The sequence below is a fragment of the Ursus arctos genome, unplaced genomic scaffold (genome assembly GCF_023065955.2).
Source record: "Ursus arctos isolate Adak ecotype North America unplaced genomic scaffold, UrsArc2.0 scaffold_11, whole genome shotgun sequence".
NCBI lineage: Eukaryota > Metazoa > Chordata > Mammalia > Carnivora > Ursidae > Ursus > Ursus arctos.
The window spans coordinates 47,414,491-47,439,514 of record NW_026622775.1 but is presented as its reverse complement, the minus strand read 5'-3'; positions in this window follow the sequence as shown (position 1 = coordinate 47,439,514).

The following is a 25,024-nucleotide window of genomic DNA, read 5'->3' as shown; positions in this document are numbered from 1 at the left end:
CAGCTTCCTTGAGCTGTTCCTCTATTTCAAGTTTATTCTATCTACTGCAACAACGTAAAAATAAACTATCTTGAGATTTTCACTCAGGTAGTGGTATGATTTCCCTAAATATTCCACCTTTGATCACCAGCCTTTATCATGTTCTTGGGCCCTCAGGCTCTTTCTTTTACTACACCATCTAGTTCCCAATATTATCCCTTCCACAAATCCTCCTCAAATTCACACGAGCAGATACTCAGTTCATCTTTTTTTGTAGGTATAATCCATTGTACATTTGTGAAAAAGAATATTTTTCTTCACACTGTCTTACTCTTTCATCCTCTATTCCGAAACAAGAATTAGAGGCAAGAATAAATACACTGGGAATTTTATAAGCCATAAGTAAAATAACCAAGCAATATTTAGACTCCCTTGATTAAGTTTTTAATATTTGCATTACATGATCCCAGTTTAATCAAGGACACTTTAAGTGAAGATGTGATTTATAAAGCTTCTGAGAACCAACCAGAATAGTTTGATATTTCTTTCAATATCACAATTAATTTGAATAGCATTCAAGACTTTATCTGACGATAAGAAATGTACAAAATACTTTGGAAAACTTTTATTTCCCACTGTTTTGCAGGAATAATGGTTAGTTTCAATTAAGTTAAGATATTATGAATTATAACTCACAGAAATTAAAATGTGTAGTGCTTAATATCATACTATTATGTAAAAATCATAGTCATGATGACATTTACCAAATTGAAAATCTAATATTGTTTGTATTTTTAATTGAATTTATTGGATTACTATTTAGATCTTATTTTGAATATCTGATAAATATTTATGAGTCAAAAATGTGTTATTTTCATTCTATAATTTAATTTTTAGTAAACAATTTGTGTTTATTTTGTGTAAAATTTAAGTAAATTTAGTACTTAGTAAACAATACAATTGTTCATGTTTTTACAACCATCAGTGAAAAAATCATCCAAATTATGTGTGCTATACATGAATAAAAGTGAACGACAGTTTAACAAATACATTAAAACAAATGCAAAATGTGTCTTTCCACATTTTGATCTAGCTAATTAGAAACACTGTGTATCAGAAGAGTTATTCAGCAATCAAGGAAAAGCTTAGTTTTAGGAGCCAAACTATCTCGATATTTAGAAAAGCAGCAGAGCAGTAATTTCACTGCTGTCTTTATGAGTGTCTTGCTTAAATTGGGTATTGATGGGTTTGGTCCCCATTGCTAAATGGAAAAAGAAATCTTTGCTCAGAGCAATTAAAAGGACTGAAGGGATGATAAATAATGAGGTGGCTATGAAAAAGGAAAGTGGTGTCTAACAGGCCTGCCAACTAACTCTGTTCCACAATAGCAGTCTTAGCTGGAAGATTTGATTACGTTGTGCAGCAATGCTAGTCCCTGAGGACCGAATTGCATACCTGCTTTGCATTACCTTTTAGGCATTTAATCACTGTTGATGTTTTGTGCTACACCATTTTCTGGAAACCTGTGTACATCACCACAGGAGTTCAACACATTCCTAAACCATTTGTTTTTATGTTATTATCCTTTTATCTCCTCTGTTTACATTTGAACTGGTGAAATAAGTTTAACAGTATTTAGACAATTCCAGTTTTATGTAGTGTTTCTAGTTTTCCTGTCAATGCAGCAGTAGGTCTAGTTACCAATTTAAGAAAATAGATGTAATTGGTTTCCCTGTAGGGATACAAGCATGAATAATGTGATGATCCGGAGCAGGAGCGGCTCCTACCCAAGATTATGCCCTTGATACTGCAATCCACCTAGCAAAGCAATCCATGATACACATCCCTCTCCACAATGTTTGTCCATGAGGATCGGCTTTATATCACCCTTCTATATCTCCTCTAGGAGAACATTATACAGCTACCCAATCTGTCTTTTCAACTCCCCCAGAACAAATTACAGACCTGCAAGTTGAGTCAACCATGTACAGTAGTAGCTCAATTCCAAGCTCTGTTAGTCACAGAAAAACTGTTTCCCAGTTTTGCTGTTATTAACATGGTTTTCCTAAAGCACAACAACAGGGGTATACATTTTTTGTATGCCCTTGAAGAACTTCATCTAGGTGCCCTGCCCAAGGCCATCTCTCTTAAGTTCACCTAAAATAATTTGTTTATCTGGCTGTTATCCATTCTCTTGACAGTTGCAGTATAGCAAAGTTGAGTTTTTAAGACCAAACCTTTCCCAGGGAAGAACTGAGTATATTTCAGTTTGTTTGTTTGTTTGTTTGTTTGGAGACATTGTCCACATAATTCTTTCAGTATGATATATGATGTCTAAGTGGCTTGGTTGGCACTTGTTGAGTAAATAAACATAACATCAGTCTTATAATGTGAACTAGCTTATTTATAAACCTATTGGAGGTATGAGCACTAGCTAACAACCTGGTTCTAACTCAGCATCATACCTGGTGTGGAAAGGAGAATAGCATTCCCTCCAAGATTCTCCAGTGACTTTTGATTGGTCCAGACAAATGTCAATCCAGGCAAAACTAGGCAAACCCAGTTAGAAAAAGGTGAAGTATCTTAGGGGATAAAAAGTAGCTGAGGAGCATGGCTGCAGGAATCATTACAAAGCATATTAGGATTGATGAGAAAGTCACCATAAAGGCCAGTTAGCGTATGCAACTCCTGTCCTGTTAGTATCATGACTAACAGGTTACATTAGTGCTTCTCAGGTTAGTAAATCTTAGGATATTCTCTTAGATTAAATTTATTTCCCTGATTATTAATAAATGCTTAGAATAGAGTCAGAAATGTAAGGTGATCAATAAATATTTGTGTTGATCCTTCCTAAGGAATATACCAGAGAACAAATATCAGATAAGCAAAATGATCAGAGAAAAAAGAGCAATATAATGACTTGAAAGCAATAATAAACACTTACTTGTAAAACTAAGTGTGGGTTGAAAGAGACAGAGTATAGTGTATAATGGCATATGCTCTGACATACTAGATACAGTACAACTGGAAAATGATACGCAAAAATGTGTTTTAAATTTTTTGGTAATCATATTAATGATGGTGGTATTTGTCTTGTTAAGTGAGATTATTATGGATGTAAAATGGCACAGAGCAAATGAGTAATTATATCATATCCTAACTGCATCATCCTCTGTGCTCTTGAGAAGGAGGATTCACAGTGTGGAAAAAAGGACATGCAGATGTCAAATGAGTTTAAGTAAAAACCTGGTATTCCTGAATTTGAATTACAAGTATTGGTATGAACTCATAAGCTATTTTATCTTAAAAAAAAAAAAGTTCATCCATCATCCATCTATCTACCTACCATCTATCCATCCATGTATACAATTTCCTTGCTCCATTCACTGGAAAGCTAGAAATAATGACTATAAACATCCTTAATGTATTCCCAGATTGTGCTCTTGAAATAACATTTTCCTCTAATAGAAACCAGGGATTCTTGGTGAAATGGGCGATTCCAGGTCTGGGGAGAAAATATTCAGTATGAACTTAGAACACCTTGTCATAACACATAACAAGGAAGTTATCAAACCCAAGGATGTGTTAGAAGGACGCAAAAACCAATCTGAAGAGCAGTCCACTGGCCAAAAATGAAACAATGTGATCATCAATAAGGATAATAATTGCAAAGTATTGAAACACATCAAATTGCTTAAATCCATAGGTTAGTAATGATTAAAAAAAAAAAAACACTAAATGATCACCTTCAGAGGAGAATAAGGAGCCAGTTCAATATTTTGAAAGCTGTTAAATACGGGGAAAAAGAAGCAGTTACACTGCATTTCCTATATAAAATGTACCTCTGTATAACCAAATAGTAGATGGTGAGAAGTTTCTCATTATAGAAGAAGTCCAGCTAATGAACAAGGAATGATAGAATCAGTATGTCACCATTTGGATACTACTAATGAATTAACGGATGCAATCATTAAATACTAATGGTTGCCAACATCAAAAAAATTGAGAAATAAGCACCATTTTCCCTTGATATAACCAACTATAAAGTGGTCTTGTCAGAAAAAAAAAAATCAAACCTAAATTTGACTGATTCTAAAGAGCAACTATCTATTTATATGAAATTTAAAAGACAGAGGAACATCATGGGAAGGCAATCAACAAAATACAGACTTAGAAAACTCTTCAAGGCAAATTGACCTGGTTTCTTCAATAAGTAAGCTATATTGGAAAAATGAATAAAAATTTATGTTGACTATTACTAATGATAAAAATACCTTTCACTGTACACAGACTACTTGATAGCCCTTGCAGGTGTAATTATCTATAAAGAACCTTGTCTATGGGTTCTTATAGTCTTCTATGAGTCTATAAGCATCTTATAGGGATATAAGCATCTTATAGACATAGAAGAGAATCAACGGGTAACACACACAAGTCCAATTATATATCAAAACTACTATTAATTTTAAAAGCTGTTAAACTAATATTTATCAAGAGATTCTGTATGCCAGGTACTGTTCTAAGTGTCTTACATGTATAAACTCAGTGAAACGTCTCATCAGCCTAGGAATTATGCAATATCGTTATCTAACTTGCAGTAGAGGAAACTGAGGTGCAAAGAAGTTAAGTAACTTAACTTGCCTCTGTCCCCTAGCTAGCATGTGGTAGAGACAGGATTTGAACCCAGGTAGTCTGACACTCTAACCTTAACAATACAACAAGCCCTCTGAGATCGATCTGTGGTGTGCTGGGTACAATAAGGAAGAGATAACCAAGCTGGAGACACTTTCAAGGTGATGACGTTTCAGGAGAATTCAAAAGATAATCAGCAAAATGTTGAATCTTCTTTCCTCACAGTCCATTGTTGTAAAATATCTAAGTGAGCATATCTTCTCTTATATATCCCTCTCCCAAAGTTATCTTACCCTTATTTCTAAGGTTCCCAACCCATTAAGCCTGTGCATGCCTACTTATACCATGATCTCTTTCCTGGATTTAAAAGTCAGAAATTGACACGAAGAACACTTTGGGAATTTGAGAATGCGATGTATCCTCATCTCTTGCAAAGATTTTCTTCAAATTAAGCTTTCAGGTGTCCCTTTACATCAGAGTAGGAAAATTATCTTTTCATACAAATATTTTAGGTGGATCAGACTAAATATAAGTCTAAGATACAAAATGATACCTTCCTATCACATAAAATCAATGCGATGATTCCCAGCCTAGGGAGGGGAAAAAAAATAAGGATTTTCCTGCTCTTAATTGTGTGCCAAAGACTTTGTTCTAACTCTGATGCTAAAACAATCAAACTTCAAGGATTTTTTAGCTTTATAAATCTACTTTGTTTTTAAATAACAATCTGATTAGCATCAAGAGTATTTATTCAACTAAATGTTAAATTTTAAAAAGATGTTCTCAATTTATTTGAGAGAAAGAGAGAGAGAGAGGAAGCAGGGCAAGGAGGGGAGGGGAAGGGGAAAGAATCTCAAGCAGACTTCACACTGGGCACAGATCCCTGCATGGTGCTTGATCTCATAACCTTGAGATCATGACCTGAGCCCAAACCAAGAGTCTGATGTTCAACCAAGTGAGCCACCAGGTGTCCCCAAAAGCTGAATTTTAAAAACTCTACCAGTCTTCAGCAATATTCCAACATCCCTTTCCGTACAAAATTTGCTTGAGTGTTCAAAGCGCTGTTTCCATTCTAAAATGTATTTCACACAGTATAACCTCATACATATTCTATAATACAGCTATAGAATCGAAAATGTAGAGCATGTATCCATTAGATTATAATTCAGGCAGTAATAGCAATGCCTGAATTTTCTTATATGTAAAATGGTGGTACTTTCATTTATGCCGATTATTATTCAGGGGGGAGAAAAGTACCAAAACATCAGAGATTGCAGGACAGTGATAGAAAACCAATTTTAAAAATCTTATTAGGGTGTTTAAGAGGTCAGAATCATTTTGATCTTCCTCATCCACAAAAGAAGAATGAAAATAAATGTTTCTTTGGTATCATTAAACAATTACAGATATATTTATGCAGTGCTATGCAAAGACTTGTTTTTCAAATAACAAAAGAATATGCATTTAAGTAAAATAATTAATTGAATTTTAGCCATATTTCTGTTAACTTTTTAGAATATATTTCCAAAGAGAATTGTCTTCTCAAACTAACATAACAAATCACTGTACTATTCCACAGCACCAGTATGAATGCCCCCCACACTCAAAATTTGGTTCCTACGTTGAAAGTGATAATATCACATACTTACCGAGAGTGTATGAAAAGGGTTATTACTTTCTCACACATGAGGTTTTCTGGATAGAGTAGAAGTGGATGGCAGGCAAGCAGGTACCAAAATGGAAAGGAGAGAAAATTAAAAGGAGACAGGCTTGGGTTTATATGGCGGTTGAGGGGAGGAAGGGGTGAGAATTCCTATATCTAAACAGTGGTTTGAACCTCTCACTGAAGCTAAAGGGAGGGTAACCCTGACATTATAATCATCTTAGATATGGGGCCAAAAGGAAAGAGGAGGAAGTAAAGCTTAAAAGCTTTCAACATTCAAACATCAACAACAACAAAAAATGGAGTCACACTCTTTATTACACACTTATGTATTGCTCTCGAAGTGGGGCAGGAGGAGCTCTAGTACATATCAGTAGAGGCAAGATCATGGAGGTCCTTGGAGGCCGTGGCAAGGGGTTTTGAATTACCCATAACTGGAATAAGAAGATATAAAACAGTTTAAGCAGATAAATGACATAATGTGATTTACATTTTAAAAAGATGTGTTTTGGCTGCTTGGTGTAATACAGGCTCTACAGAGCCCTGGCAAAATCGGGGAGACTGGTTAGAACTGCAGCAGTGCAGGTAAGAGGAAATAGTAGCTAGCACCTAACTGATGACACCAGAGACAGGAATAAAACTAGCAATAATGATTGTAGTTAGAACCTAGAGGACTTGTGGGAGGATAAAGGTAGGAGGTGAGGGGAAGAGTAGGACATGAAAGACCTTCATTTTTTACTGTAGCAACCAGATTCATGGTTTTACAATTTATAGAGATACAGTTTTCAGAGGAGAAAATGTCCTGAAAATTAAAAAAAAAAACCCAAAAACCTAGGAGTTTGCTAAAACAAATACTTGGCTGAAATGAAAAGGGAAATTCAATATTTGTACAGAGAAAGACTCTTTAAATGTCACTACTGATATTTATGCATATATTAAGGAACTAAATTTGTAAATTTGCAAATTATTTAAGGGAGTTTTTGGTATATTAAACTGCTGATTTCTTCAAAAGCACAATACAATTCATTGTTTCGTAGAGGTACACCAATATTCTCATCGTTAAAAATGAAAAAATTAGGATTGTTTCTAAAGCCACTTTCTACCCAAATTGTATGTCACTCTGAGTCTAGTGTGCAAAGAATGGCTGAGGTATGATATAAAAGAACACATGTGTTGCTAAGTTAGAAGGGGTAGTTGTGTTCAAGAATGATGGATAAGTCCAAAATTCCTTCTTGCGTCTTGATTATTTAAGTCTTTGATGGTTCTGCATTGTCAGCTAAGAAGAAAATTCTGGTTTTTACAAACAGTTCTCTAATGATAACAAATGGTAGAATTCAACTTGGTAAAATCCCTTTTCTAAGAGTATATTTTTTGGAGATTGATGACAAAATAGCTTCCATGTGCCTGCCCATTCTACAAAAGATGTAACAGCATGTAAAGCGATGAGTTAAAATGAACAGGAATGTCATACCTTCAACAAATTTCTTTTCATTCAGGTTACTCGCTTTCCAAAGGTCACAACGACTTATATTACATTTTAGCTGATTGGACTGCCTCTGTTTACAAGGAAATCAGAAAGAATATTAGCAAAGAGCCTTCGGAGGCCAAACGGCTTGATCTTAAATCATGATGATGACCTCTGAACCATTTGTCTCCTATTTGTCCCTGAAAGTTGCATGAATAATAAATAAAACTACATCACCAGAGGTCTACACAGGTGCTGTGTAAGCCAAAGAATGTAACAACACAGCAAAGCTTGACTCTGAAAGCTAATAAATCAAGAACTAGTCTATGTAGTAAAACTGCAGCAGTAGCATGGCTGGTTGATAGCTATGACAGCCGCATTGAATTAAATGAGAAAAAAAAATTGTGCTCCATTGTTTTATTCCTTTTAAATATAATAGAAACAGAAATACAAGTGTTTACTATTCTTTTAGCAAAATAAACTTTTCAAAAGATGAATGTATCTACCTGTGTTATACATAAAACATACATCATGTCAGCGAGCACTAGATTTCTCTCATGGTTAGAAGTTAATGTGATTTAAAACTTATTCCCTAAATTCAGCAGTTAAAGTTGGTGAATCATTTCTCTGCCAAAACATAAAGAAATAAAAGTTGTTTTATTGATGCATTCATTTAGTAAGCCCATGATACCTCATTAACTAAAAGAGCCATATAGACCTGCAACAATTTGCAGACGATTATGTCAGACTCATTAGGGATTAAGTAAAAGTATTGCAAACCAATTGTTGAGGATTGTTAGCAGGTAATCAGGTAAGGACCTGTGGTATAATGCTAACAATGCATTTATGTATAATTGATATTGTTTGGGTGCTCCTTCCAAAAACATTGTTTGTTGAAAATCTGAAAGTTGTGATTAATCCAGATTTTGAACTGAGAGTGGAAATTTTTGTAATGCGTTCAAGAATGTGAATCAAAATATATAGCCATGCACATATAAATAAACAAAATATTATTTTAAAATTTTGTATTTAAAGAAATATTAAAACAAATAACATCAATATCTATAACAAATATTCTGACATCTCTTAATGCCCATTATAATTTTTTATTGTATTTTAAAGCTGCTATTATTATCTAAAGAGAGCAAAGTACTAAGATATGATTGCTGTAGCTAGAATTCCAGTTATGGTGGTGTGACTTCAAGCAAGTTACTAAGTTTCTCTGTGACCCAATCACTTCATCTATAAAATGCCAGCTAATAATGGTACCCACCTCCTGGGAAGGTTGCAAGAGTTTCATAAGTGAATACAAGGAAAATCCTTATAATAGTGGATGGAACATTGTAAACAATGAAAAATTTAGTTATTTCATTATATCCAGTCAGGGTTTTTCACCTTGTGCATGCCATGGACTCCTTTGGAAATCTAGTGAAATGTTTCTCATACTCATTTTTTAAAAATGTAGCTAAAGAAGCCAATTATATTGAAATATTCTTCTATCCACACACTCACAGGGATCCCTGAACACAGGGTAAGACCCCTGTGCTTTATGATGTCAAGCAGATAGTTTTTACTTATCCTTTTAGTTGACTGAAGTTATTCTTCTAATGAACTCTATTTGTGTAGTATTATTAGCCAATTGATCGTTCTTAGTGTGCAATTTTATTGTTCTCTTAGGGCAAGTGAGGAATTTGTATTCTTTTATACTAATTATATTCTGAAAACGTAGGTTTTGTCACACATTTATGTATGGATATTTCTAAACATTTTCTCAATTCGCAGTATATGTAAGATAAACCCACATTACATTAACTTTTCCCAAACAGACCATTTCTAAATCAAATATAGAAACTTTGAAAGATTTACATTTCTTCAATATGCTAAAATAATCATATAAGGTGTTGAGGGATAATGTATAAAACCTCTAGAACAAAAAATGTAAATATATAGTAACATTAAATACATACCAAAAAAGAAATCTTTTTCAAGTATATCAAACAAATAGGAGGAGAATTGCTTATGCAAGTGCTATGTGAATTGGAAAAAGTGTCCTAAATTTCTATAACTTGATATAGCAAAGGACACTTACAAAGAAACCAGTAATAGGTCAGACACAGAGTGGAGAGAAATACAATATGTGAAAAGATAAGTTCTATGAAAATTTTAAAAAGGAAACTAAATAAATCTTACTGACATTGTACCAATAAGCATTGAAAAATCCCAGTAAATAATATTTTCTGTATTTTCCACTATAAAACAGGTGCAAATTTATTCAATACTTGCACTTGATCCTTGTGTATAGTTCTATTAAAAAAAGCTCTAACAGTGGAATTGCTTTACCCTTATCAATTATAAAACCTATAAAATAATGTAGTACATTTTTTGTTTTATAAATAAATGGACTAAGAAAAAAGTGAGAAAAAGTCTAGAAAGAGCAGTTTAGTTTTTACATTATTTTCTTCGTGCACAAAAAGTAACAAAATCATATTCAAAACAATGAAAAAAACTGATGATAGCATTTAATCAATATTGAACACATTCTCCAAAGGAAACACTGAGCAAAAAGACAAAAAAATCATTAGTGTGCCCAATAGGTGTGTAGTTGACACTAAGGGTTACTCAAGGGAAATCAAATGTTAAACACAGGTTCCATTCATTTGTCTCATATTTTCCTTTAAAACAAGATCAATCATTATCAAAAGAAAATGAAATATAATCTTTTCTTTGGAGGATTTTTCCAATAAAATGCAGGAAAAAGTCAGCTTCCTCAGGTCACTTATCGTTTCAGCAGCTCTTCTCCGTATCACATTTAATTACCAATAAAAGACAAAGTTTACACTCAAGATCCAAATAAGGTGAGTGGATAGATTCCAGCTGTAGCCAGTTCCTCTTCAAATTCTATTTGGACCAGTTTAACCAAAATGCTAAGGCCTGTAATTTTTCATAGCATAGTCAATTTCAAACTCTCTCAAATTACACAATCTGGGAGAAACTAGAGATGGCAGAATGTCAGAAGACAAGGGTTCACTCAATGTCGGCTATCATCCCTAGTGCCATATATCAAAATCTTAAGTGGCCATCATGTGCGAAAGCTACATAACGCATGTGCACACTTGCGTATGCACACACACACACACACACACACACACACACACACACTCCTTGGTCTCATGCCTTCAATCATATGTCTAACCCAGTTATTACAAATGACTATACCTTACACAATTTCAATTTCAAGCACTTCATTCTCCAACCACTACCTCTCCTCTCTCAAACTCATGCTGTCTGGTACTTTACACTACAATGCTTCAATTACACCAAAATATCTTTCACTGCCCTTCAACTAATCTCTGCATCCTCAATCCCCTCTTTACCCGGTATATATTACATGGCCTATCGCTAAAATCACACCCTGAATAGACCTTCACTTAGCCTGATTTCTGGGTTGTACCCACTTGTTCCATTCACAGGACAAAATTCTAATCCTGGTGAAATCCAACGCATTTCGTATTTTGCACTTTATTTACTTGGAGGAATATGGATGGAGAAAATCATATAACTATGCAAAGATCTGAATTTAAAATCAAAGCTAGTAACCTCAAGTAGTTCCTAATTACTGCCATGTAATTGTGCTCATTTCCAAAGTCCATCACCCTCAGACTATTTCACAACTTCAGTGTCTTCTAGTTTCTAACATCTCCATCCTCTTTATTGCTTCCTGCAAATTCCTCTCTTTTCCTATTTCACTAAAAAGGATAGTAGTAATTGGAAGAGAACTTTCACAGGCTCCCATCATCACATTCACTAACTCACCTGGATCCATACCCATGGATCAACTGTCTTTGCTCAAGGCAGGCTAACCCTCCACTAGTACACTGAATCCCAGTTTCTGGCCTATAATGTCTCTCTCTCGCATCATCAAATAGATTCAGTATCTGACTCCTAATTTTCACCTCTCCAGTGACACTAGTAATTCATTATCATTTCTCAACTGACTTATTACTATAACATCCTACCTAGTTAATCTCCCTGCTTCTGTCCTACAATGTACCCTCAACACAGCAGCCAGGATATGACGTTCTTCTGCTCAAATTTCTCTAATGTTTTCCTGTTCATACAGAGTAAGATCTAATATCCTTTTAATGTCCACAAATACCTAGTGATCTGGCCTCTTTTTACCTCTTATTTCTCTCACCCTTACTTTGCTTTCCTGACGTCCTTGAACACAACACCTCAGGGTCTTTGCACATGTCTTCTCTCTACATAAAAAGTTTTCTCTGCAATATCCACAGGGATTTTTCATTCATTTCCTCAGGTCTCTCTTTAATGTCACCTTATTAGTAAGTCTTTTCTGATTACTATATTAGAAATCCCATCGAGCCTGACTAAGGAATTCTTATATTTCTGCTTTACTGGGTTTTTTTCCTCCATAACTCTGCCACCATCTGATACGTATTTGGTTGATTATTTATTGAGTTATTCCTATGTATAATTAAAAAATCAGTGATATACCAAGGCTCTATGAAGTGCTGCTCAACGTCTAAGCCTCTAAAATATAAGTAGAACCTGCTAGAAAAGATAGACAGTCACACAATTGGAAACAAAAATCCCAAAACAGGTAAACCTCCCAGATTACTCTCACCACTGCATCCCATATTCTCCCACAATAGTGATTTTTTGCTCCAATGCTAATCCCATCTCAAATGGTTCTCTCTAGCCCTATATTTCATTTCTTTATATGTAACTTTAACAACTTACGTGTGAGTCTTAACTGTTTCTTTTTGTTCTAGTATGCTTTCATATGCTATACCCACTTTTGTATTATTAGAAAATTATCCTAAACATTAAAAACCATAAGCATATTCTCTTTACAGGCATTAGAACTTAAACAGAATAGCTGCACTTCAGACGCTTCAGAGAGTTTTTCTAAAAACATGCAATGAAGATGGAGTGCAGTAATGTGAAAATATTTTACACAAGTGTTTTAAGGATATTCTGAAGCCCCTTTTAAAGCAAACACTTAATGCAGAAGATTAGAAGTAAGCCATAGTCACTAAATTCTATAGGTGCTTAAAAATAAACCAGATGTTGTCATTCCAAGGTTCAATCTCTTGTCAACTGAGAATTAGAAGAGGGAGGTGACTCAAACTCCATAGTGATTCTCATCTGAATCTCATGATTCAGAGAACACACATAAATCAACGGCGTAGCAGAGATTTCTACTCATACATTCATCATGTGACTTCCATTCTGACACATCAGACATAATTCAATCAAATGCCAAAGACAACCCTCCCCTAAACCATGCCACTGGAGGATTCAGGATGACATTGCAGATAATGAAAATAATTTTCGAAACACTACGGGAGCAATCTATTCACTAATGTAATATGAGTAACCGTAATAACCACCAATTATGGAGTATCTACTGCCTTGCATTAGGATCTTTATGGATATCGTTTTTAAGACTTCAAACAGTTTTCCAAAAATTTATTCTTATTTTATATTACAGAATACAAAACCGATATTCAGAGGGGTTAAATATATGCCTTTAATCAAACAACGAATAAATAGTAGAGCTGAAATTACATCCCAGGTCTATCTTATTTCAAAGCCTGATTCCTTAAACTATGTCAAACTTCTCTTGGTTGTACTAGTAAAGCCTTTAATAATAGCAAATAAATTTTAAATCTAAAGCAAAGAGACTCTTAGTAACAATTATTAATCAAACTGACATGTGTATAACTGCAAGAGAAATTACAAAGAGGAATGGATATGGAATTGTTCAATCCATAGACCCTGTAGGAATAATAATATTTTTATTTCTATAAATTGGGTCAGAAAACTAGTGAATTAAACCTTATGTCTTGGGGCTTCTGGGTGTCCCAGTAGGTTAAGTGTCTGCCTTCGGCTCAGGTCATGATCCCAGGGTCCTGGGATTGAGCCCCACATCAGACTCCCTGCTCCATGGGGGGCCTGCTTCTCCCTCTCCTTCTGCCTGCTGTTCCCCCTGCTTGTGCTCTCTCTCTTTCTCTAACAAATAAAAAAATATTTTTTAAAAAATTAGTAAATCTTGTGTCTTTATTAATAACAAGTCACCAAATACAAATATTTGGAAGCACATACAAAATCAGATAAAAGTTTACATGACTTTAATTGTTATTGTTAAAGTTCTGTTACCATTATAATAATATTCCCAAATTTGCTAAACTTCAAACATAACATAAAAAAATAAAACACAAAGGAAAACATATATATGTCGTAGCTTTTTATTTTTATAGGAAACACTTCTGTTCCTTCCTTTATATTTACATTTTTGCATTCACATTCAGGATTAAAACAGAAAACTGATTACAACATTTTAAATGTCAAGGGAGAACACACCTATGTCTCAAAGCATAAAAAAACAATTGAAATATATCATAACAAATTCTATACTAAGGATGAGTACAAAGAGACTTTGGAGGTATAAGGAAGGAGTAATGGATTCTTTCCACATTGGAGGAGTAAGAGTTGGTAGAAAGGCCTCAGAGAGAAGATATAATTTGAGCTATGCCTTGAAAGATAAATGAATTCCACTGGGTTGAAAGGAAGGAAATAACATTTCAGGCAGAGAGAACAACATGAGCAGAGAGGCCCAAAGGAAAAAGACACCATGACATACTCATTACAGTGTTAGAATTCTTTGGGGTCTAGATTATAGAGTTCTTGAAAGTAGAATGGGGAGAAAGTTACAACAGACAAGTCTAAAAGAAAGGTTGGAGCTTTGGCTATTTTTATTAAAAAGTTGGAGCTTGTTAGGTAGATAAGATGAAGCAAGGAAGGATTTATTAAAAAAATAATAAATTTGAATCTATATTTACACAAAATAACTACCAGCATAATTGAGGATATATTTGAAGATAAAACTGTTATAACCACCTAGTTAAGAAAGGAACAGTGAAGGCTTGGATTAGAGTTAAGAACAGGAGTCACATGAAGGATTATTTCTGAAGTAGAACTGAGAGGATTTAAAGACCACGTGCATGTAGAGGATGAGAAAGCTTTAAAAAGACACTTTTGAGGTTTCTAGCTTGGACAACTGAATGGATAATGCTGACATTAAATGAGCAGGAAGCATAATGAAGCTGTAAGAGTTGTTCACTTTTGAAGAGTAGAGTTTGATTTGTCTGCAAAGCGTTTGCAATGTATATGCTTAATAGATGGTTGGAATATGAGTCAGGAGAAATCTGGGACTTGGAAAAATATCTAACATCATTAGAGGGCAATATAGGGTACTGGTTAGAAACTAAGAATCTAGCTGGGAAATATATATTTGTAACCTGAATCCAGCACAATTAACTGCATGACTCTAAGTATGCAACTTAAACTCTTATTTCCTTATTTGTGATATAGAAACAATAAGAGAACCTCTACCATTGGGTCTGATGAGAATTAAGTGAAAAAAATGAAAACAATTTTCTGGAACCATGAAAACATTTAGTAAATGTTACTTATTATTTTTGTCAGGGAATAGCTAATTATTTCAGTAACAGAGGCAGGTAAAATTGGCAAAACAAAACAAAGAAACAGAACAAGGCAGAAATGGAAACAATTGAGATTATCCAAACCTAAAATATTTCCAGAGAAACATGAACAAAATAGCCTAGAAAGTGATTTGGTCAAATGCAGAAGTCAAAGAGTACTAAGATTATAGGACTGTTTAAAATTGCCAAACTACTGCAGAGAAGTGAAGTGTTCACTGCAGAGAACTGAAAAGCAGGCGTTGGAACTGGCAACTAGGAGTTTTACATGGGATGTAAAAACAGTATTAAACCTACACCTAGCTTTATAAGGCTTATAATCTGTTCAGAAGCCTGTACATTCTGCAATAGTCCAATTAATTCAATAAATATGGATTGAAAGCCCACTGTGTGCTGTCTAAAATAAAAATAAAAAATTATAAAAACATAAAGCCAAAATTAATAATGCAGACAAAAACTATTCTAGCATCGCAGAGCCATTCTCACACATGCTGCAGTAGCCAATGAGAACACAACGTGAAAGAAATGAGTACTAGGATCAGGAACAGAGGAGTGGACAGGACATTCCATGAAGGAGGAAAGCAGGAACAAATGCATAAAATGAGGCAATAATTGAGATTTCGCCTGGATTTTCATGGAACAGTTTCACTGAATTTCTTCCTTTTGATACAAATATGTAGAGAAGCAAAAAGTGGGTAAAAGCAGTCATCTATAGAAGTAAAATTGAAAAAGCTTTAGTCCAATGTTCAGACACGATCCTCTTAGCTTATGCAATGGAATATGAAGGAATTGTTCAAAGGCCAACAGGGATAGTTATGTGGTGGGAATAGAGTACAGTCTACTTTTAAGATGCCAATATTTTTAAAAACATATTTTAGCATTTTATGTCACTATCAAATTTACTATGCAAATATAAGTGATTCTCTTCGTGCAAATAAGGTACCCAAAACACTTATTTTCCAAAAACAACTCGCTCAGCAACACTGTGGATGTGAAGGTCACCTTAGTGGTGAATTGTATGATTTTATTGCCTTGTTAAATGTAATCTGTACAATCATATTATAAATCATAGTGAATATATCCTATAAATAACACAGATAATCCTCAAAACTATAAAATAAAAATGCCCTGTAATTACATGATTCATTTTTCTATATTATCACTGAAGCCGTACAACACTTCTCTTTGGATACTAAATTCTAAATAAAAAGTTTTCGTCTAAATGTTCAATTAATTTTTAAGTAGTTAGCTGTCAATTTCTATATTTTATCTTTCTCATACAAGACTTGCAATATATATATAACCAGTGAAATATCTAGTGCAAGGTATTCATGTGTCATTTATTCCTTAATGACTTTATGTTGACAGGGTATCTCACAAATATCCATAATAATTAATATTAAAAGTATATAACTAGAATGTTAATAAGATTTAATGCTATTTAAAATAGATCAGGGACTAAGTAGCAAATTTAATGTGATTTATATGACTGATGTTTAAGTGTCTAGACAATTTATATTTAATGGCACTTGATTGGAACTAAAATTTTAAAAAGTCTACACTGATTAGGAATTTTAATTCATCATTGTATTACCTAAAACTGAAATAATTGATTGTGGTAAGTAGAAAAATTCTCTTAGTATTAAGCACAGAATTTCTTACATACCTAAAAACGATTTTTCCTAGCCAAAAATTTAGTGAATGTGTTACAGATAATAGAGATGACTATATGGGAAATAAAAACATATAACATAGGTTAAATGTACTTAGAGCTTATGGTTATTAGAATAAAATATTTTTAAGGGCAAAGTTTGGTACTTAAAAAATCAAACCAGATTTTTCGGCTACTGGCCTAACATGGGGGAAGCTTGGAAGTCACCATTCTGTCCTAATAACAAGTGAAAAGCTGAACAAAGGAAAAAGTAATGTCTTCTTAGATCATTAAGAGAAGTAAAGTCACAAAACAAACTACTTGTCTTAATTTACTTGGGCAGCTATAATAAAATAACAAAGACTGAATGGCTTATAAACAACAGAAATTAATTTCTTGCCATTCTGGAGCTCCAAACTCCAGGATGAGCAAGTCAGCATGATCTGATTCCGGTGATCTGATTCTGGTGAAAACCCAGGGTGCAGACTGCCAAATTCTTGCTGTGTCCTAAAATGGTGGAATGGGCCAGGGATCTCTCTCAAGACTCTTTTACAAAAGCATGATAGTCATTCATGAAAGCTCCATCCTCATGACCTAATCACCTCCTAAGGGCCCCACTTCCTAACATCATCATCCTGGACATTAGATTTTGAACAGTTGAATTTTGGGGAGATGCAACATTCAAACCATAGCAACACTACTTCCAAAATTGGAGAAACCAAAGAATCACAACTTACCTGAGTAAAAACCCACCAGCTGAGATCTCCATGGAACCTCTGCTGGGGTAGGGAAACCTGAACGGTAATTGATGAATTGCCAGAGGCTCAGTGTGGACTGATAGAAACTCCAGGACAATCTAGTCGTAGAGGCCCCCACACTTTCACGGGGTGTTTTGTTTTGTTTTGTTTCCAGGAGCTTGACCTGGCTTTTATAATAACTATCCAAAAACAAAAACAAAAAAACAAAAAAACCCTAATCCTTTCTGCAGGGAGAGAAAACAAGGAGCCACTTTGAAATACACCAGAACATTTTGTTCTTTTTTTTTTTTTTAAGATTTTATTTATTTATTTGAGAGAGAGAAAGAAAGAGAGCACAAATAGGGCAGGGAGGGGCAGACGCCCTGCTGAGGATTATGGGATCATGACCTGAGTTGAAGGCAGATGCTTAACTGTCTGAGCCACTCAGACACCCCAGCACTTTGTTCTTCTTAACAAGGTCTGCCTTCAGAAGAAACAAACTAGAGTCTAACTGCTGATGAGATCCTAATCAACCTGGGGCAAGGGTAATATCCAGCTCTAACCAGCTCTAACCTTCCATGTAGGAGAAGGGAAATACCCTCTTCCAGCCTACTTGACCCATTCTTTCCCCACCTGAAACTCATAGCTCAGAGACACAGGTTTTCTAAAAATCTGAAACTTAATCATAAATCCATAGAGTGTTTCCCAGGCCCCCAGATCACACCAACACATTACTAAAGGACTATTTACAGCAGGTCCTTTTACTTGGGACATCATATCCAACTAACAAGAAAAAAATTACAAGGAATAATAAAGGGCAGACCCATGCAAATAAATAAAAAATAAATAAATAAATAAATCCCAACACAGATCTTACGCACTGCATTAAAATTAATTCAAAGTGGATCATAAGCCTAAATGTAACACACAAAACTATAAAACTTCAAAATAATATAGGAGAAAAATCTAGATTACTTTAGGTTTGGTGATGAACTTTTAGATACAACAGCAAAGTACAATCCACAAAAGAAGAAACTGATAAACTAGACTTCAGTAAAATTAAATTGTCTGCTCTGTGAAAGATACTATCAAGAGACTGAAAAGACAAGCCGCACCCTGGGAGAATATACTTGCAAAAGATGTATCTGATAAAGAATTTTTATCCAAAATGTGCAAGGCCTGTTAAAACTCAGCAATAATATAAAAAAATGTAATTTTAAAAATGGGCCAAGGACCTTAACAGACACCTTATCAAAGAAGATATACAGATGGCAAATATGAAAAAAAAAATGTTTTGTATTGTATGTCATTGGGGAATGCAAATTAAAATAATAAACTATGGCTATACAACTATTAGAATGGCCAGTATCCAGTAGGCTGGCAAGGATGTGGAGAAGTAGGAATTCCTTCATTGCTAATGAGAATGTCAAATGGTACCATCACTTTGGAAGACTGGCAGTTTCTTTCAAAACTGAACATACTTTTACCATATGATCCAACAATCACACTCCTTGGTGTTTACCTAAAAAAGCTGGAAACATATTTACACAAAAACATGAACAAGGATGCTTAGAGTCAAGCAGTCAAGATGCCTTTCAGCAGGTGAATGAATAAACTGTAAATCTAGAAAATGGGATATTATCTTGTGACAAAAAGAAGTAAGTGATCAAGTCATGAAAAATACATAGAAGGAAATTAAGCACATACTGCTAAGTGAAAAAAGCCGAACTGAAAAGAGGACCTACTACATGATTCCAACAAGATGCCATTCCGGAAGAGGCAAAACTATGGAGACATTGAAAATATCAGTGATTGGAGCACCTGGGTGGCTCAGTCAGTTAAGCATCAGATTCTTGTTTTGGCTGAGGTCATGACCTCAGGGTTTTGGGATTGAGTTCCGGTCGGACTCCTCACTCAGTGGGGAAACTGCTTCTCTCTGTCTCCCTCTCCCTCTGACCTTCCCTCCCCGCTCTCCATCTCACTCTCTAAAATAAATAGACAAATCTTTAAAAAAAAATATCAGTGGTTGCCGGTGGTTGGGGAAGGGAGGGATGAAAAGAAGAAGCACTTTAGTGCAGTGAAACTACTCTATGATACTGTAATGGTGGATATATGTTGTGATAAATTTGTTCAAACTAGAATGTACAACATCAAGTGAACACTAATGTAAACTATGGACTCTAGGTGAGAATGATGTGCCAATGAAGGTCTATCAATTGTAACAATCGTAACTCTCTGGTGGGGCATGTTGATAATGAGGGACGCTGCACACGTGTGAGGGGAAGTGTAGTTCAGAAATCTCTCTATCTGCTACTCCATTTTCCTGTGAACTTAAAACTTAGCCAAGAAATAAAGTCTATTAAAAAAATTAGTAATGAAAATTGTTTTATTGAAAATGACAACGTGGTAGTCATCAAGTTCTGAATCCTTGTGTTCATTTCATAATACTTTAAAATAGTTGTCAAGAATGTGTAACAATGGTAATTACCTCCCAATAAAGAACTGTAAGTTCTTCCCAACTATCTTTGCTCCTGCCCACAGTTTGATCTGATGCCTGTAAAACAAAACACAAAATCTGATAAAATACACATTTATATTTAATGTGACTTAAGATTCTCAAAGTAATTTTCATCATCATGTGAGTAACTTTCTTCTTTATCCCAGATATTTCTCAAAAGTTTTCCACTAACATATACAATACACTGTGAAAGGAAAAAACCACATCGCCAGAAGTTTTTAATTTTTCCTTTTAAACACAGAGACCAAGTACAAAACTATTACCTACATTTCAAAAGTGCATTTCTAATGGGCTCAGAATAAGCCTAATAGAATATAGGTTGCTAACTGAAGCCTTTACAGATTTGGAAAATACTGAGAAAAGCATGTGGATAAAAGACCTAAAAACAAATGATGAAGAAAAGTTATCCATAAACAATTGTTGAGGTTAAAGCATGTCAATAGTCTTTAAGAATATAAATTTAATGCTAAAATATTTGTATTTGCATTTTAATTTGATTCATAAAGTCATAAATATCTTATTTGTATTAATGAACAGAATTTTACCTATTAGTAAAATACAAAGGAAAAATTTCTAAAAATATGAATTTTTGAAAGCAACAATTTTGTCAAGTGAGTTAATACAAAATTGGCACAAAGATATGCATATTTGACACTCCCTTTCCATTCATAGGTTTGAGGGGGAAAAAGGATAAAATCTACACTAACTCAAGTTTAATATATGTAAAGTAAAATTAATACACAACTTATATTATGGTATTTGAATAGAAAACCTGTCATTTCTTTTCATACTCTGCAAATTTTAGTAAATAATTTTACAAATTTCACACAATTCAGTGACAGAGTACGCAATATTATCCAAAGTCTGGTTTTCTTTTTCAGTAATCTCTTCCTCTTCCTCACCCAAATTATATTTCTGAACAATATTCTTAACAATTACCTTCTATTATTTTGATCTCTCTCTGGAACTGAAGGTCAATCTTTTTTTTTTTTTTAATGTTATGTTAGTGACCATACAGTACATCATCAGTTTTTGATGTAGTGTTCCATGATTCATTGTTTGCGTATAACACTCTGTTCCATGCAATACGTGCCCCGCTTAATACCCATCACCTGGCTAACCCATCCCCTCACACCCCCTCCTCTCTAAAACCCTCAGTTTGTTTCCTGGAGTCCACAGTCTCTCATGGTTCATCTCCCCCTCTGTTTCCCCCCCTTCACTTTTCCCTTCCCTCTCCTAATGTCCTCCCTTCTATTCCTTATGTTCCACAAATAAGTGAGACCATATGATAATTGTCTTTCTCTGCTTGACTTATTTCACTTAGCATAATCTCCTCCGGTGGAACTGAAGGGCAATGTATGGCCTACAGCTTGTTTTTGTAAATAGTATTTTATTGGAATACACCATATTCCATTTTTTTATGTGTTCTCTATGTCTGCTTTTCTGGTATAACTGCAGAGTTAGTAGTTACAAGACAGACTGCATGCCCCAAAAGGCAGTATATATTTACTAGCTAGTCCTTTGCAAAAGTAGTTTGTCAATTTCTGTTCATAAGATGTAAAAATTTTAATGAACAATGCAGATTACTAAAGGATGTCATTAAGAGATAAGTAGTCCTTTATCTTAAAATAGTAAAATTTTTAGCAAATCAAGACATTAAGCAACTAGAAAGGATGAGGTAATCAATTACTACATTATACATATAAATTATTATTTATATTTAATATATATATTGCTATTAATATTATATATATAATTTATTTTAGGGGTCAAATTAATTGAGGTTCATAGAAAGGTAAAATCTGCCTGATTTCATCACCAAGTGGCAGAGCCAGGATTTGAAGTAAAGTCTGCCAACTCCAAGTACACGTTCCTTTACTGTCACCAGCTGAAACAGAGACCATGTGGAATAGAAAATGGCAATTTCTAAGACATGTAACAATTAAAATGTGTAATAGAGATGCATCCACTTTAAACATTGTAAAACATTACAAAATGTTCCTTGTTATTATTATCTTTACAATAAATATCTTAGGCATTTCTTTGCCATCAATTGTTATACAGTAGTTTTGTTTAAAAACTCAATGGGTAGCCACTCATTGGACAAATTTGTTGAAGAAACGTTAATTTTACTTTTTTCTTTTCTCTCTTTGGTGCTGCACTATCCTTAGAAGTTAACATTAGTGGATGTTATTTATTACATATATATCCAAAGTGCTTGGCACAAAACTCATTTTAAAAAGTTTATTAAATATAGAGCATGCATGTAAATTTATTCACAATATTTCCAAAACATACACAGTATTGACTTAGACAAAATAAATAAATAGCATGCTATTCAACATATCAATATTTACAATTAACTTTTGTGTGTAGAAACTAGTTCCTTTCTTTAACTTAAAGTTGAAAAAAGATGGATTAATAACAAAGAAAAGAGTGAGTGGAATTATCTTTGTGAAAAGTCAAGAGTATATTTTACCTATGTGTTACATTTATATTTAGATCAAGTGACTGAATCTACCAAATCAGATTTCATTATGTGTTGTTGAAGGTTTCACTCGGCTCTTAAGTTTTATGGTTATACTAATAGAAATTAAAAGTTCTACTGATCTTTTTTTAAATTTAAATCCAATTGGCCAACGTATAGCACATCATTAGCGTCAGAGGCACATCGTGTGCCCTCCTTAATGCTCATCATCCAGTTATCTCATCCCTCCCTCCACCTCTCCTCCAGCAATCATCAGTTTGTTTCCTAGGGTTAAGAGTCTCTCATGGTTTATTTCCCTCTCTGATTTCTTCCCATTCGGTTTTCCATTCCTTCCCCTATGAAATCTTACCATTTACATTGATATGGATGGAACTGGAGGGTATTATGCTGAGCAAAGTAAGTCATTCAGAAAAAGAGAATTATCATATGGTTTCACCATATGTGGAATATAAGAAACAGCACAGAAGTTCTACTAATTTTTAAGGGAAAGCTTTCAATTTTTCACTGTTGAGTATGATGTTAGATAGCTTTTACTATGTTAAGATAATTTCCTTTTATTGCTAGTCTGTTCAGAGTGTTTATTATGAAAGTGTGTGCATTTTGTCAAATACTTTTTCTGCATCTATGAGATGATCATGTGTTTTCTGTCCTCCATTCCATTAATGTGGTGTTTCACATTAATTGATTTTCATGTGTTGAACCATCCTTGTATCCCAGAGATAAATCCTTCTTGGTCATAGTGTATGATATTTTTAATGTGCTGCTGAACTCAATTTATTGTGTTAAAGATTTTTGCTTCTATGTTTATCAGAGATATTGGTCTGTAGTTTTCTTTTCTTGTAGTGTCTTTGTCCACCTTTCATATCAGGATAATGCTGGCCTCATAAAATAAGTTTGGAAATGTTTCTTCCTTTTCAATTTTTTTTAGAAGAGATTAAGAAGGATTGGTGTTAATTCTTCTTTAGCTACTTGGTAAAATTTACCAGTGAAGCCATCTGATCCTAGCTTTTCAGGATGCCCAACCTCACCACTTCCATTCAAAATAGACCTGAAACTCCTAAAGAGAGCAACCAGACTGTAAAAAGAAATAAAATGTATTTGAATCATAAAAAGAAGAAATAAAATTATCTTGACATGATCTTATATGTAGCAAAATCTAAAGACATAAAATTATCTTGACATGATCTTATATGTAGCAAAATCTAAAGACTCCACAAAAAAACCTGTTAGAAAAAATAAATATATTCAGCAAAGTTACAGAATACAAAATCAAAATACAAAAATCAGTTGCATTTCTATACACTAACAACAGACTATATGAAAAGGAATTTTTTTAAAAGATGTATTTGCTTGAGAGAGAGAGAGAGCATTAGAGTGGGGAGGAGCAGAAGGAGAGGGAGAGAAGCAGACTCTCCGCTCAGCATGGAGCCCAATGTGAGGCTCAATCCCAGGACTCCAAGATCATGACCTGAACCAAAATCAACAGTCTGACACTTAACTGACTGAGCCACCCAAGCATCCCATGAAAAGGAAATTTTAAAATAATCCCATTTAAATAGCATGAAAAAATTAAATACTTAGAAATACACTTAATTAAGAAGGTAAAATTTATGTAGTAAAAACTATAAAACATTTATAAAATAAAGAAGATACAAATAAATGGAAAGAAATTTCATGTTCATGAATTAAAAAACTTAATATTATTCATTTTTTACAGGATTAGAAAAAAATACTAAAATTCCATTATTTACAATAACCAAGATATAGAAATAATCTAAATGTCCCTCAGTAGATGAATGAATAGGGGCACTTTGGTGACTCAGTCACTTAAGCGTCTGACTTTTAATTTTGACTCAGATCATGATCTCAGTGTGGTGGGATCAAGCCTCATATAGGGCTGGTGCTCAGTGGAAAGTCTGCTTGAGATTCTCTCCCTCTCTCTCTCCCTCTGCCCCTCCCCTTGCTTGCACTCTCTCTCTCTCTCTCTCTCTCTCGAATAAATAAATATCTTAAAAAAATAGTTGAATGGATAAAGTAAATGTGGTATATTCATGCAATGAATAAATGAATGAATTTTATTCATTCTTAAAAAAGAAGGAACTCTGCTGCATGTGACATGTATTAATGTGGAGGACATTACACTAAATGAAATAAGCCAAACACAAAAGGACAATTACTGCATGATTCCACATATATGAGCTATCTAAAGTAGTTAAACACAGGGACGCTCGGGTGCCTCAGTCAGTTAAGCATCTGCTTTTGGCTCAGGTCATGATCCCAGGGTCCTGGGATGGAGTCCTGCATCAGGCTCCTTGCTCAGCACGGAGCCTGCTTCTCCCTCTGCATTCTTCTCTCCACTGCTTGTGTG